The 16249-nt window shown below is 42.6% G+C and overlaps 1 protein-coding gene across 2 annotated transcripts in view; it reads right to left on the reverse strand.

Moving 5' to 3' along the window:
- LOC124797994 (baculoviral IAP repeat-containing protein 6-like) overlaps positions 1-15902 on the reverse strand; it is a 142853-nt gene extending 126951 nt beyond the window's left edge. The window contains exon 1 of one of the 2 annotated variants that reach the window (XM_047261179.1): positions 15541-15902. The gene's annotated coding sequence lies outside the window, so the exon portion shown is untranslated. The remainder of the gene's footprint in view (positions 1-15540) is intronic. The other variant, XM_047261180.1, reaches the window with a different exon arrangement.
- Between the last annotated feature and the right edge of the window lie 347 nt (positions 15903-16249).

A 16249-nucleotide genomic window follows, 5' to 3' on the forward strand; every position in this document is an offset into this window, starting at 1 on the left:
TATTCACAATAAAGTTCAATGAACCACCTTCAAACTGTCTCTCTACCGTCCCACTCTCTAACGGCACGGGGGAAAACGAGCACTTACAATTTTTCTGTGCGAGCCCTGATTTCTCTTATTTTATCGTGATGATCATTTCTCTCTGTGTAGGTAGGTGCCAACAAAATGTTTCCACAATCTGAGGAGAAAACTGGTGACTGAAATTTCATGAGAAGATCCCGTCACAAAGAAAAACGCCTTTGTTTTAATGATTGCCACTCCAACTCGCGTATCATGTCTGTGACACTATCTCCCCTATTTCCCGATAATACAAAACGAGCTGTCCTCCTTTGAACTTTTTTGATGTCATCCATCAGTCCCACATGATGCGGATCCTACACTGCACAGCAATACTCCAGAATAGGGCAGACAGGTGTGGTGTAAGCCGTCTCTTTAGTACACCTGTTGCACCTTCCAAGAGTTCTGCCAATGAATCACAGTCTTTGGTTTGCTCTACCCACTATATTATCTATGTGATCGTTCTAAGTTAAGTTATTTGTAATTTTAATCCATAAGTATTTAGTTGACTTTACAACCATCAGATTTGTGTGCCTTATAGCGTAATCGAAATTTAGCCGATTTCTTTTAGTATTCATGTGAATACCTTCACACTTTCCTTATTCAGGGTCAACTGCCACTTTTCACACCATACAGATATGTGAATAACTTCACCCTTTTCCTTATTCAGGGTCAATTGCCACTTTTCACACCATAGAGATATCTTATATAAATCATTTTGCAAGTCGTTTTGATCATCTGATGACTTTACATGACTGTAAATGACAGCATCATCTGCAAACAATGTTGTTAATATAGACCAGGAACAACAGAGGGCCTATAACACTTCCTTGGGGAACACCGGATATTACTTCTGTTTTACTCCATGACTTTCCATCTATTACTACGAACTGTGACCTTTCAGACAGGAAATCACGAATCCAGTCGCACAACTGAGGCAATACTCCGTAGGCACGCAGTTTGGTTAGAAGACACTTGTGAGGAACGGTGTCTAAAGCCTTTTGTAAATCTAAAAATATGGAATCAATTTGGCATCCAATGTCGATAGCACTTATCACATCATGAGTATAAAGAGCTAGTTGTGTTTCACAAGAACGATATTTTCTGAAACCGTGCTATGTGTCAATAAATCTTTTTCTTCGAGGTACTTCATAATGTTCGAATACTGTACATATGTTCCAAAACCCTACTGCAAATCAATGTTAGTGATATAGGCCTGTAATTCAGCGGATTACTCCTACTTTCCTTTTTGGGTATTGGTGAGACTTAGAGCAATTTTCCAGTCTTTAGGTATGTTATCTTTCTGTGAGCGAGTGGCTGTATGTAATTGCTAAATATGGAGCTATTTTATCAGCATACTCTGAGAGGAACCTGACTGGTATACAATCTGGACTGGAGGCCTTGCCTTTATTAAGTGATTTAAGTTGCTTCGTTACTCCGAGGATATCTACTATGTTTTTCATCTTGGCAGTTGTTCTTGATTGGAATTCAGTAATATTTACTTCGTCGTCTTTGGTGAAGGAGTTTTGGAAAACAGTGTTTAATAACTCCGCTTTGGTGGCACTGTCATCAGTGAGTTCATTGTTGTTATCGCGCAGTGAAGGTATTGACTGCGTCTTGCCACTGGTGTGCTTTATGTATGACCAGAATCTCTTTGGGTTTTCTGCCACATTTCAAGACAGAATTTCGATGTGGAAATTATTAACAGCATCTCACATTGAAGTACACGCCATATTTCGAACATCTGTAAAACTTTGTCAATCTTGGAGATTTTGTGTTCTTTTAAATTTGGCATGGTTTTTTCACTGCTTCTGCAACAGCGATTTGACCCATTTTGTGTACCATAGGGGATCAGTACCTACACTTATTAATTTAAGTGGTATATATCTCTCAATTGCAGTCGATACTATCTCTATGAAAACATTCTACAACTTTTCTACACTTACATGATCAGATCGGAAGGAATGAAGATTGTCTCTTAAAAATGTGTTACGAGCATTTTTATCAGCTGTTTTAAATAGATATACTTTGCGTTTCATTTTGATTGTTGTACGTGTTACGGTATTCAGCCTAGCAGCAACTGCTTGTGGTAGCTAATCCCTGTATTCATCACAATACTCACTATTTATCCAGGATTATTTATTGCTAAAACGTCAAGTATGCTTTCGCAATTATTTATGCTTCGAGTGGGCTCATGAACTAATTGTTCAAAATAATTTTCTGAGAGAGCATTCAGTACCATTTCGGATGACTTTTATGCCTGCCGCTGGCTTTAAACGTATAATTTTTCCAGCATATTGAGGGTAGATTGAAGTCACCACCAACTATAATTGTATGAGCGGGGTACTTATTTGAAATGAGACTCAAGTTTTCTTTGAACTGTTCAGCAACTACATCTCATCTTCTGAGTCGGGGGTTGGTAAAATGATCCAATTAATAGTTTAGTCTGACTGTCAGGTATAATCTCTACCCATACTATTTCACACGAACTACCTACTTCAATTTCGCTACAAGGCAAACTACATCTGACAGCAATAAATACTCCACCACCAACTGCATTTAAATCTATCCTTTCTGAACACTGATCATTTGATCAAATTTCGGCTTAACTTATTTCTGGCTTTAGCCAGCTCTCTGTACCTACAACTAATTGAGCTTCGGCACTTTCTATTAGGGTTTGGAACTCTGGTTCTTTCCCAAAACAGCTACGACAATTTACAACTACAATACCAATCGTTTCAACAACTACCTTAATGTGTTTTACCTGCCCTCTTTTAGACGGACTTCCCTTCTGTCGTTCCCTGAGACCCTCTAACCTAAAAAAACCGCCCAGTCCCTTCCACTAATCATGTAGCCACCTCCTGTGTTTAGTGGACTCCTGACCTCTTAAGCAGAACCCGGAACCCCACCACCCAATGGCGCAAGTCAAGGAATGTGCAGCCTACACGGTCACAGAACCACCTGAGCCTCTGATTCAGACTCTCCACTCAGCTGTGCACCAAAGGACCACTGTTGGTTCTATCAACAATGCTGCAGATGGTGAGCTCCGCCTTAATCTCGGAAGCAAGACTGGCAGTCTACCATTTCCACTAGACGCCTGAAACCAGACAGAATCTGCTCCAATCCAAAGCGACACACGTCACTGGTACCAACATGAGCCACCAACTGCAGTTGGCTGCACCCTGTACTCTTCATGACATCCGGAAGCACCCTTTCCACATCCGGAATGACTCCCCCCCGGAATGCACACTGGCTTCCTTCCCCTCCTTGGCAGCCATGTTCCTAAGGGGCCCTATTACGTGCCTAATGTTGGAGCTCCAAACTACCAGCAAACCCACCCTCTGTGAATGTCCAGACCTTGCAGGCTGAGAAGCTTCCTCTGGACAGGGTGAACGACTGCATCCAGCTCAGAGACATTGTCAGCCACAGATAACGCCCGAAACCTGTTCGTCAAACAAAGCAGGGAGGCCCTATGATCGGCCTCTCTGAAAGATTTTAGCTGCCTGCCAGGCTTTGGAATGATCTCCCACTCGACCACGGGTGAGGGGTCAACCTCAGTGCAGGCAGTACCCGGGGCAGCCACAGCAGTGGACCCATCGGAGGACACGTGGGACATGCTCGATGTCCCTCGCATCCCCGTGCTTGATCCAACACAGTGACGCCCCTTGGCAGCAGCCTCAAACTGTGTGACAGAAGCCAAAGCAGCCTGTAGCTGTGAGCAAAGGGTCCCCAACTCAGCTTGCATCTGTACCCAACACTAACAGTTCCTATGCATTACTGCAGTCGTTCCTGTTTGAAGCTTGTAGAAATATAATATGTAACAAGCGAACGGTGTAATCGCCTTATTAGTAGCAGGAACCAGCGGTGTTGCTCTCGCTGACCGTCTAACAGGCACTGAACTGTTCTACCCTGACTCTTCTGGATTAATTTGAAATTAGGCATGCATGTAGTATTCATAAATAGTAATATTTTTTTCCAATTAGTTTCACACACTCACACACACACACACACACACACACACACACACACACACACACACACACACACACACACACACTCACTTCCTTCCATAAGACATTATTGAATATACAGGGGGATTACAATCAAAGTTAAACTTTCAAAACGCTGCAGAAATAACACCACTGGTCAGAATGAAGTCAAATTGCAATGCAGTATTATTGGAGAACGGGGAAAACATACGGCAGAAGAAAAGAATAGTGTGAAAACTGATCAATACATGGCGCCGTATGTGTCAGACTACATAAATGAAAACACCTGTCATACGCATGACCCACTGAAGTTGGTATAAACACACTGGGTACATGGTTTTTCCTCCTTTCGAGTCTACGACTTTCACCAAGACTGTCTCAATGCAGGATCGCGCTCTGCTTGTGTGTAAAGCTGTATTACAAGAATGATTAATATGGACATGTTGCTCTGCAGAAGTTCCGGATGCTGCAGGGTTTGACAAAAGGCATTGATCCAATGACTGCCGTAGGTCTGGAGAAAATAATGCGGAAATTCAAAAGGACGGGTTCTTCTGGTGTGCAACCTGGTAGAGGGAGGAAATGAATTGATTCGACATCAGTGGAAGCAGTGGACACAGCAATGCAGGAGGAGACAAGTGGTGGTGTGCAAACGTGTAGTGCACGGAGAATTGCCCGAACACTGGACATACCCATGAGCACTGTGCATAAAATCCTACAAAACATCCTTCTTTGCTACCCACTCAAAATTACCCATATGACCTGGCAGCAAGAGACCTTTGCCTTACAATTTCTTGCTCGCATGGAAGTGGTCAATGATTGGCTGTGGAAGATTTAGTGGACAGATGAAGCCCACTTTCATCTGACAGGGTATGTCAATGCACAGAATTGTCTAATATGGGCAACGGAAAATCCACACACAAATCAACCAGTACCCCTTCATCCTGCAAATGTCACTGTGTGGTGCGGGTTTACAGTATCATTTATCATAGAGCCATATTTTTCCAGAAGACAGGTGTTTCTGGTCCTGTTGCCTGTAACATCATTGTTAACCACTATGCTTGTCTTCTGTGCAACCACGTCATTCCAGCTCTCCAACAGCGTAAATGTGATCATTTTTTATGCAAGATGGCGCACCTCCACACACTGCAAACCCAGTCAAGCAGCTGCTGAATCACCACTTCGGAAATGCTAGAATTATCAGCCGCCATTTCCCTACAGCCTGGCCGTCCCAATCAACTGATCTTCATTCATGTGACTTCTGACTGTGGGACAATCTGAAAGATGTGTTCAGTGTTCCGACTGCAAACTTAGCTGCACTGAAGGCATGTATTGCATAAAACATTCTGAACATGACCCCAGAAACACTTGTATCAAGTTGTGAAACATGCTGTTTCTCTATTTCAACATGTTGCAGAAAATGGCGGACAGCACACTGAACAAGTTTTGCACAAGTCACTTGAAAATTAATAAGCCGATTTGATTTTGACTGATGCTTTTTATGCAGTTTTTGGCCTCAGGACAATTAGAAACCTATTTTTCCCATCAGGTGTGACATGGCCTTGCCATGGTCAATGGGCTTACTTAGCTAACAGTATCACACCTGTAAACCCAACGGCAAAAGTACGCCTTAGGCATTGTTGTGTGATTCATTTGTCATTTGTAGTCAACCACTATAAAATTATAAAATTATGATGCTTACAGCGCCATCTATTGCTACATTTTGCAACTATTTACTCTTCTTCTGCCATATGTTTTTCCCCTTCTCTGATAATATTCCATTGCAATTTGATGGTATTCTGACTAGTGTATTTCTACAGTGGTTTGAAAGTTTAACTTTAATTATAATCATCGTACGAGGTCATCGGTCCCTTGTTGCGAAGGAAACAACGCCACAACGAGGAGAATAAGACAATGAGACTTAAAAAACAAAACAGAATGAGAGGAAAAACCAGAACAACAGCTGAAGAGCAATAAACACTTAAATGGACAAAAGGGGACAATAAAACCACAAGACGCAAGAAAGAGGTAGAAGCGGTTAAAACAAGAACGCAGGTTACCATGGCTGGCTGACCATGAGGATAAAAAGGAAAAGCCAGCCACTCTGCAACACATTAAAACCTCCACCCTGAAAGCACTAGGGTGGAGGACACAGGGACAAAGGACATGTACCAAAACGTGTGATAAAACTCACCCTCACGAATGAAACGTAAAACTGAAGCTGCTGTTGAGACATAGTCGCCCAACACCAAAGGTAGAGTGCTGGGAAACTTAACAGTCCACCGGGGAGCAGCTAAGAGTGGGCAGTCCAGCAAGAGATGGACAACCGTCATTCATGGGCCACAGCAACACCAAGGCGAGTCCTCGCGACAGAGGAGGTAACCCTGCGTCAGCCACGTATCACCAATGTGGAGCCGACAGAACCACACCGTCCCTTCGAGGCATGCATGGAGGTCTTCCATACATTCGCAGTTCCCTTAATGGCACACAGCTTATTGTGCATACTGTTATGCCATTCCGTCTCCCAAAGCCACGAAACCTTGCGGCGTAATACTGAACACAGGTCGGTTTCAGAGAAGCTGGTCTCCATAATCGGTTTCCGTGTAGTCTGTTTGGCCAGCCTGTTGGCAAGTTCGTTGCCTGCGATTCAGACATGACCTGGGGTCCAGACAAATGCCACTGAATGACCGGGTTGTTCCAGGGCATAGATGGACTCCTGGATGGTCGCTACCAAAGGATGAGGGTAGCATTGGTCGATAGCTTGTAGGCTGTTCAAGGAGTCAGTACACAGGAGAAGTGACTCACCTTGGCAGGAGCAGATGTTCTCAAGAGCATTATCTATGGCTGCCCACAGTGAAAACACTGCAGCCATCTCTTAAGGAGTGCTGTTCTATACGTCCTCCATGAACATACGCAAAGCCTATGTGACCATCAGCCAACGAGCCATCGGTATAAACCACTTCATCGCCCCAGCACATGTCGAGAATCAAGAGGAAGTGACAGCAAGTATAGGTGGTATAGACAAGGACTCCAGTTCAGAGAGAAGGAATCGCACACGAACTGCAATTGTTAAGTCCTGACCTGATCACTGATAAGGGAGATGAACCGCTGTGGGCAGGAAAAAGAGGCAGTAATTCGTATGCGCAGGAGAACTACAAATGTGTGCAACATAACTGGAGAGCCATTGTGCACGCCTAACCTGCACTGGAGGGACTTCGGCCTCCACCAGGACGCTGGCCACCACACTCGTCCTAAAAGCTCCTGTCACTAGGCGAATGCCACAGTGGTGCACTGTGTAAACGCAACACAGATCGCCGTCGAACCATAAACCACACTTCCATAGTCAAGGCAGGATTGAACAAGGGCTCTAGAGCTGCAGCAGCTTAGAGCAATCTGCACACCAGTTGGTGTTGCTCAGGCAGCGGAGGGCATCGAGGTGCTGCCAGCATTTCCACTTAAGTTAACGAAGGTGTGGAAGCCAAGTCAATCAGGCATTGAAAACAAGTCCTAGGAATAGATATGTCTCCACTACAGTGAGTGGATCATCATTAAGGTAAAGTTCTGGTTCCAGATGAATGGTATGATGCTGACATAAGTGCAAACACACGACTTTGCAGCTGGAAACTGGAAACTGTGGGCTAGAGCCCATGACTGCGCCTTGTTGATGGCTCCCTGTAGGTGCCACTCAGCAACACCAGTACTGGGAGCAGTACAAAATGCACAAGTCATCTGGATAGAGAGAAGGTCAGACTGACGGCCCTACAGCTGCTGCTAGACCATTAATGGCCACTAAAAAAGAGAGATACACTCAATACGGAACCCCGCAGGACCTCATTTGCCTGTATATGGGAGGAACTACGGGAGGCATTAACTTGGACATGGAAAGTACGAAGCGACAGGGAATTGTGGATAAATATCGGGAGCGGGCCTCTGTGAGACCCCACTCGAATATTGTGGCGAGGATACGTCATCGCCCGGTCGTGTCATACGCTTCTCGTAAATAAAAAAAGACGGCAACCAGGTGTTGGCATCTGGAAAAGGCTGTTCGGATGGCAGACTCTAGGGACACAACATTATCAGTTGTAGAGCGACCCTGGTGGAAGCCGCCCTGACATGGAGCCAGACAGCTGACTGACTCCAAGACCCAACCCAACCCAACCGCCAACACACCATATGTTCCAGCAGCTTACGAAGAATGTTGGTGAGGTTGATGGGCCGATAGCTGTCCACATCAAGCGGGTTTTTACCAGTTTTAAGCACCTGAACACTGGTGCTCACCCTCCACTGCAATGGAAAGACGCATTCACACCACATCCAGTTGAAGATGACAAGGATATGTAGCTTGTAGTCAGATGAGAGATGTTTAATCATCTGACAGTGGTTTCGATCTGGCCCAGGAGCTGTGTTGGGGCAATGTGCAATGGCACTGAGGAGCTCCCACTCTGTAAATGGGGCATTATTGGGTTCACGGTGGCATGTAACGAATGGGAGGACTTTCCTTTCCATCCGCCGTTTGATGCCGCAAAAGGCTGGCGGGGCAGTTCTTTGATGCAGAGGGTCAAGCATGGTGCTCAGCAATCGCATTTGCTAAAGTGCATAACACGCCATTGATGTTAATGCCAGGGACACCTGTTGGAGTCTGGTACCCAAATCTGATCTTCGTCCAGACTTGGGAAGGTAACGTATGGCACCCAATGGTCGAGACTAACCTCTCCAACACTCCTGCTTCCTTCTTTTGACCTGGAGGAAGATATACATCGCAGACAGATATTCCCTGCATCGTCATTCTGACAGCTACAGCTTCAAGAGGGTTTTGAAGGGGGCACAGTTTCACTATAGACTGAGTTTAGGACATAAACACAAACTCCACCTGACAATTATAGTCACTACGGTTCCTGTAATATCCCTTATAGCCATGGAGGACAGGGGTCCACATTGCTGGGAACCAGGTTTCCTGGAGGGCAATGCAGAAAGCAGGTGTAAAGCTTAACAGTTGCCGTAGCTCAGCCAGGTGGTGGAAAAAACTGCCGCAGTGTTAATGGAGGATGACGTCATGAGACTGGGAAGGCATGGAACATTTAATGAGGCAGTTTACGCCTCAGGGTCACCTGCTGCCACCTACTTATTGCCTGAGCAGTCTATATCCATTGTGTCTGAGGGTCCAGCGAGATTTAGGTCCTCAGCAGACACCAGAATCTCCACCTTATACCCAGATGCAGAGCTTGTAGGTAGCGGTGGTGTGGGTGCCACCACAATTCCCTTGGTCTTAGGGGTCTTCTTTTTGGACTTTCTCACTGCCCCTTGGTTTTCTCTGGCTGGGGGCAATTCACTGATTCAGTCTCCAGGACTGTGGATGATTGTGAAGCCCTGCGACCAGCTCCTTTTGGGCACTTCAGCCCATCTTTCCCATTAGCAGAAACCTGGGAAGGGAGTGACCCAAGGGACCCCTTCCCGGTAAGAGGAGCCGAAGACAACGTACGCTTCTCCAGCTGAGAAGTGGGGACTAGTGTCCCTGATGGCCGGGGGGGGGTCAGTGCTCAGTGCTCCAGAGGTAGATGGTGCGGGAGCAACAGGGGAAACGGGAGAGGGGGGGGGGGGGGGGGTGGAGGAAGTGCCCCCCCACCACCAAGGGGGCAGGTGTAGCCTTCTGGCTCAGAGCCATAGGATGCTCGTATTCTCTCAGTGTAGGTTAGTCAGTCCATGGTCTTTTATTCCATGATTTTCCTCTCTTTTGTGTAAAATCCTGCAGTCTGGTGAGCAAGGTGAATGATGCTCTCATCAGCTGACACAGATGGGAGGCGAGGCACATGGATTATTGAGATGTTATGCACATCCACAACCTCGACATGTGACACTGGAAGTACAGTGGGAAGACATATGGCCAAACCTTCAGCACCCAAAGCACCGCATCGGGGCAGGTATATATGACTTGACTCTCAGCAGTAGACCATCACCTTGACCTCAGGTAAGGTGTCACCCTCGAAGGCCAAGATGAAGTCACAGGTGGCAACTTTATTATCCCCTCAACCACAATGGACGCACCGCACGAAATGAACACATCGCCGCTCCAAATTGGCACGCAGTTTGTAAGACTGCAATAGAAGGTCCCTGTGGAAGATAATACCCTGGATCATATTTAAGCTCTTATGTGGCACGATGGTAACAAACATCCCCGAACTTGTTACAAGCGAGTAAAGCCCGTGACTGGGCAGAGGATGCTGTTTTTATCAAGACTGACCCAGATCGCATTTTGGACCAGTTCTCCACCTCCCCAAACTTGCTCTACAAAAAACTGTGGCTTCATTGAAACAAAGGAGTCCCCATCAGTTCTCATACATATGAGGTATCGGGGTGAATAAGGTTCGCTGCCATCCTTAGCCTGGCGTTCCTTCCGGCCAGGGAGGTGAATGGTTTAGGCTATTTTCTCGCTTTGTACTAAGACTTTGAAAACTTTCCTTGGCATACAAGGGGAGTTAACAGTACAGGCATCAGCAGAGCAGTCCCTGTGTTGTCAGGGGGGCTACAACCAGCAGAGTACATGGCGACCCCACCACAATGGACTGGCTACCGTGCTGGATATGAGTTGCGAAGAAGTCCATGGCCATCATTGGCGCAAAAAAGCAACATTGCATAGTGCGTGGTGGAAAATACACCCAGGAAGGCATCCTCGCCCAGAGATGGAGAATGACCTGGACTGTAGTGCGATGACGAGAAAGTGGGCTAAAGATCTCGAGGCACGATGCACCATGTAAGCACCCTTCACCAACTGGCTCACTCTTCGGGAAAATTTTGAGAAATGGAGGTCAAACCTTACAAGGGACCATCACAAAGACCAAAACGTGAGAGACTCGCCTCATATACTCCTTAATATTTAATTAAAAATTACAAGTTGCATACCTTTAAAAACAGCTCAGTGCAGCTGAATATCAGAGACAGACTTAAAATCAGTTTCTTATTAATTCTTGTTACTGAGATAAGTAACTAAGTAGGACCAGAAAAGATGCACAGTAACAGTGCTGTGTGAGGCATTCAGGTATGGTATGACTTGGGTGTTCAAGGTTGTTGCCTTGTAATACACATGAAAGGCATGAATTTATGCTTTTGAGTTGGTCCGATGGTACCTTGGCCTTCATCCAGTATGACAATGGTATAAATCAACAAAATCACAAATAAGAAAGAACTCAACTTTAAGCTCATTTTTCAATCTTTTTTGGAAGTTTGACTGTTGACTGGCAACATAGGGATGTCACGTTAGTGGTTTTAATTTCACAAATAAGGAACCAGCAAAGTCGATGGAAGATTTAGTGTTGGTTTCTAGGCATGTACGATCACCAGAGATTCACTGCATTAAGTTATCTCGCCAATATCATAAGCACCAAACAGTTCCTGTAAATAATTTTCTAGTGTTGTCCTGTACGGAACTGACATTCAACGAAGTTGCAAGAATGTAATGATAGGTTAACAACTCTTGCATCACCATCTTCGAAGGTTTTTATTCGAGTATCATTCACTGTCTGCTGAGGATTGTTATACCCAGGCAGCATAAGTTTGAAATTTTGGTAAGTAGTAGTGCAAACAAACACCACATGTACCACTACTTCCAGCTAATATACAACTTTTGGGACATAGTACAGCAAATTTTGAAAGCCCAATGTGAAGCCCTGGATAGCTGTCCTTGAGGTGTGTACAACTTTTTTTAATTACTTAAAACCAATCATTTTTGAATTTTAAAACTTCTCTTCGTAAGCTCTCGAGTCTTTCTTACCTGGCAGTTTTTTTTTTACAAAATCGGCAGTCATCTGATCAAGTGTCTTGCAACGTTTTCAAGTGGGGGAGGACAGAATACCTTTGGCCTCAACCAAATCTTTGTATTCTAGCCATGTAGTTACTGAAATTAATTCTCTTGAAGCTCTTTAACACTTTAGCTTATAGGTAAAATGATTAGAATTTCCATCTTTTTACTTAAGAGAGATTACTACATTTTTCTTTCAAGTGAACTATCATCTTCGATTCTAAATAACCATTCAACTTCATCAGAAGGCAGCAACAATACCATTCTTTGGATTGCTGAAGTTACTTTTATTAGTTTTTTCTTGGGCTGCTTTGTTTCCATTGTTTTTTCTTAAGGCCGGTATTACACTATCAAATTTCTTTGTCAAAGATTTGATCAAAGATGTGATCAAATATTCCGTCAAATATATTTGACAAAGATCTTTGATGTAGCGCTAGAAGGGGTATTACACTGTCATCAAATTTTTCGTCGAAGTTCAAGATGGCTGACAACAACTTGTTATTAACCGTAGCAGTTGCACGTACCGCAACTGCATTGTGTGCACATGCGGAAAAGAAGTGGGGGAAAAAAGGAACCATACATACGAGGTTGACAGTCTGAAATTTCTGGGATTACAACTTGATAATAAATTCAGTTGGGAGGAGCACACCACAGAACTGCAGAAACGCCTTAACAAATCTGTATTTGCAATTCGAGTGTTAGCAGACATAGGCAACATAAAAATGAAAAAGATTGCATACTTTGCCTACTTTCATTCCATAATGTCATATGGGATAATATTTTGGGGTAAATCTTCAAGTCAAACAAAAGTTTTCAGAGTCCAAAAGCGTGTAATACGTATTATTTGTGGAGCAAATTCACAGATGTCCTGCAGAAACCTCTTCAAAGAACTGGATATACTAACTACTGCCTCTCAGTATATTTACTCCTTAATGAAATTTGTCCTAAATAATATATCTCTTTTTCCAACAAACAACTCAGTTCATACATACAGTACCAGGAACAAAAATGATCTGCACAAGGACTTAAAAGCACTTTAGTTCAAAAAGGGGTCCACTACTCAGGAACACTCGTCTTCAATAATTTGCCAGCAAACATAAAAAATTTAGTTACATATAAAGATTATGTTTAAAAGGAGCCTGAAAGACTTACTACTGGCCAACTCCTTCTACTCCATTGGCAAAATTTTTAATAGAAACAAATGATGTATTGTATTTATTCAGACTATTAGTATTGTTATTCGAGCTTAAAAAAATTGACATGTTCCACATCCACAAGGATCTTCTCAGCATGGGTCTATGTAACGAAAAACTAATCTAATCTGTGTGAAGCCGTGTGTTATACGATGACACGATAAAAGCATTCAACAAAACTTGTTACGTGAGCTTACAGCGGAAGACATCGAGTCGTACATCAATTACTTAAGAATGGATGGGCATACATTTCTGTATGTGCTCAGTGAAATGTATCCTCATATCATGAAGCACAATATTCACTTAAGAACTGCTACATCTTAGAAGACAGGCGCATTGTAACACTCCGATTCCTTGCTACAGGAGAGGGTTATGTTATGTTAGGTCTCCAATCTTCTTAACTATTTTTGTATTCAGGGTGCCTCACGTTGTAAAGCACCTCATCAGCTTCATACATCTCTATTAATTTTGTAGTTGTGGGCACACACATATTGCATTTACCGGCAAGGGTTATAAAAACACTACAGACAGAACGCTGCAGCAATGCTAGCGCTCCATGTGAACAGAAGACGGAAATACAGAAGCGTCCGACCCCACCCGTCTGCTTTGACCCATGACGTCACAAATATGGCGGAAACAAAAATAAACACACACTTTCCACAAGAAGCCTAATGACACTAACAGGACAATTCACCAACAGACTGCAAAGAAGTCTTCGAATGCACTGGCAGCAATGTCTTGTTAATCAATACAGCTTAACAGCTTTTCACTGTTTAGTTTAAGCTCAGAACAAACTAGATGATCATTTCCTAGGCTAGGAATACCACATACTTCTACTTGTGATTTTTTCCCCCCAACACTTGTGTCATACTTCCCGACTTAATGTTAGGAAATGCTTTCTTTCAATCGTCCATCAGGAAACAGGACAAGATTTTCTGAGGTTACTGTGATGCTCTTAATTAAAAGGATTACAGCACAAAGCTGAAATTGTAGGCATTTTACATCACACACTAATTTCTATTACTAGTCTTTGAAGTTCAGTGCATCATCAGCCTGCATTTTGTAGTACAACATCACTTCATTTTTCCACCTCAAGGAATAAACTTTAAGATTATGCTAACAGTTTGCAAATAGTAACTTACTGTACACATATAAACTTCTACATTTGTGAGAATTGTACAAAAGTATCTTTTAGATAATTTCAAAACATTTCAGAATTAATCAAATTTCATTTTATACGATCTATCACACCAAAAGATAATGTACATGCCACTTTCAACAATTGACTACAGCTGAACAAACAAATAGGCTATTATCCAATGACAAAATACCAAACAGATAGGTCACACCAATCAACCATGTAGCACCCATAGTTCAAAATGAGATTTTCACTGTATTAAAACTGATATTTTGGCTATGTAAGTAGGTTTATTAATTTTGAGGTCTTAACTTTTGCTAGTGCTACACACTTCAGAACACGGCTATTTGTATGAGATGTACAGTTTTGACGTCAAATAATAAATTAAACCACGATTCTATACAACTGTCACGGAAAAAAATTCCTAGATCTGAATGACATGTAACACAATCGTGATAAACATATGAAAACTTCTGATGGTGATCCCATTTTCAACCCAAGTTCAAACTTATAAAAAATGTAGCCTAAAGGAAATGGGTATCTTTCACACATATTTTTTGAGAATTTTAAAGCCACAGTTTTTCAAAGTTCAGTAAATTCAAGGTTGTTACAAAAATTTATGTACCTGCTAACTAATACTGTTTTCTATCATACAAAAGATATTTAAACGAGCTTTCCAATGAACTCAATTTCATTGTTCTAGTGTAATTATAACAAGTTGTTAACAAATCAATATTGTTCCACGAGCAAAATATTCGATCCTTTTCACGTATTGTGCACCAACTGATAACTAACCTTTTATCAGAAAATGATAAAAAAATTGTTTTATGTTAATTCTTATTAATACTAAAAGCATACTTAATTTCAAATCATTGGAAGAGGGTCACGTTGCCGCACTTGTTGATCTGACCCGCAACAAACCAGCATATGTCCTCGAAACTGTATTGAAGAGATCTAATTTTAATGTGAAAATTGTGTGTGCTTGACATAAGACACACAGTTTCATAACACAATGGTATGCCTGTAACACCGGGGTGCTAATACTACACCATCAAAGACGGTCATGAGTTTTTAACAATCTTTAGATTCCTAAAAGGACATGAAACAAAACGATCACCTTTCATTTTAAATAGTTTTCAAACAATTTTTTAACGAAAATCTTCGGTAAAAAATGAAATGGTGCGGGCATAAACGTATGTGAACATTTCCTTGCTGAACTATCAAAACAAATCCCTTTTCCCCAAATCAATAATAGCATTAATTTTATGTATACGACACACTTCGTAATTAAATATACAATTATTTAAGCTGTACAGACACTATATGACTTTTCCACTAGGACTACGTCGTAACAAAAGCGGATTTTCGTCCTACCTTCACTCCACACAGTAGCAGCTTCTATACGGATGAAAATGGAACGTTGCTATACATAACGCATCCCACAGTTTTCGATGATCTCCTTATCGGAATAATCTTAGAAAATTAATATCAAGATGGTCAACCCGCTCCCATTCTCCTAGTCACATCTTTCTTTATAAGCGCAGAAGGATTTACCCACTCCATATTAAACGAAATACAAAATACCAGTCAATATTAATCGTACTTTACCAAGTTTAAATCTTATCCCTAGGTATGATCAACTCGCGGCAAACAACAACCAAACATTCAAAACTTGGCTACGATTATGGCCTTTTCCCTGTAAACTTCGCACAGATAGGTCTTGTGAGGCTTTGGCAATAAAGATCACTGACTTGTCATAAGGATCAAAATCTTGGAGTCTCTTCCTCGACGGACACTTTGGTCGATTTAAAGATCGATTTACGCTGAACGTCGGGGTACGGAAAATTTCATAGTGCATTTCAGACGACAATTTTAAAAATATCGTCAACTAATAAGGAACGCTACGTCAGTGATTCATTTTCAGGAGGAAAGTTTTGACGATGAGTTTGGTGAGGGGACGATGGCCACGTTTGCTAATGTCGAAAGGTAACCAAAACTTGCCATGTTCACTCATATTATTATGGTGGAATTTGTGTCGTCTTACAGTCAATTCACACTTGAAGGAACGAATCAAGACGGATCG

This window comes from Schistocerca piceifrons, chromosome 5 (genome assembly GCF_021461385.2).
Source record: "Schistocerca piceifrons isolate TAMUIC-IGC-003096 chromosome 5, iqSchPice1.1, whole genome shotgun sequence".
Lineage (NCBI taxonomy): Eukaryota > Metazoa > Arthropoda > Insecta > Orthoptera > Acrididae > Schistocerca > Schistocerca piceifrons.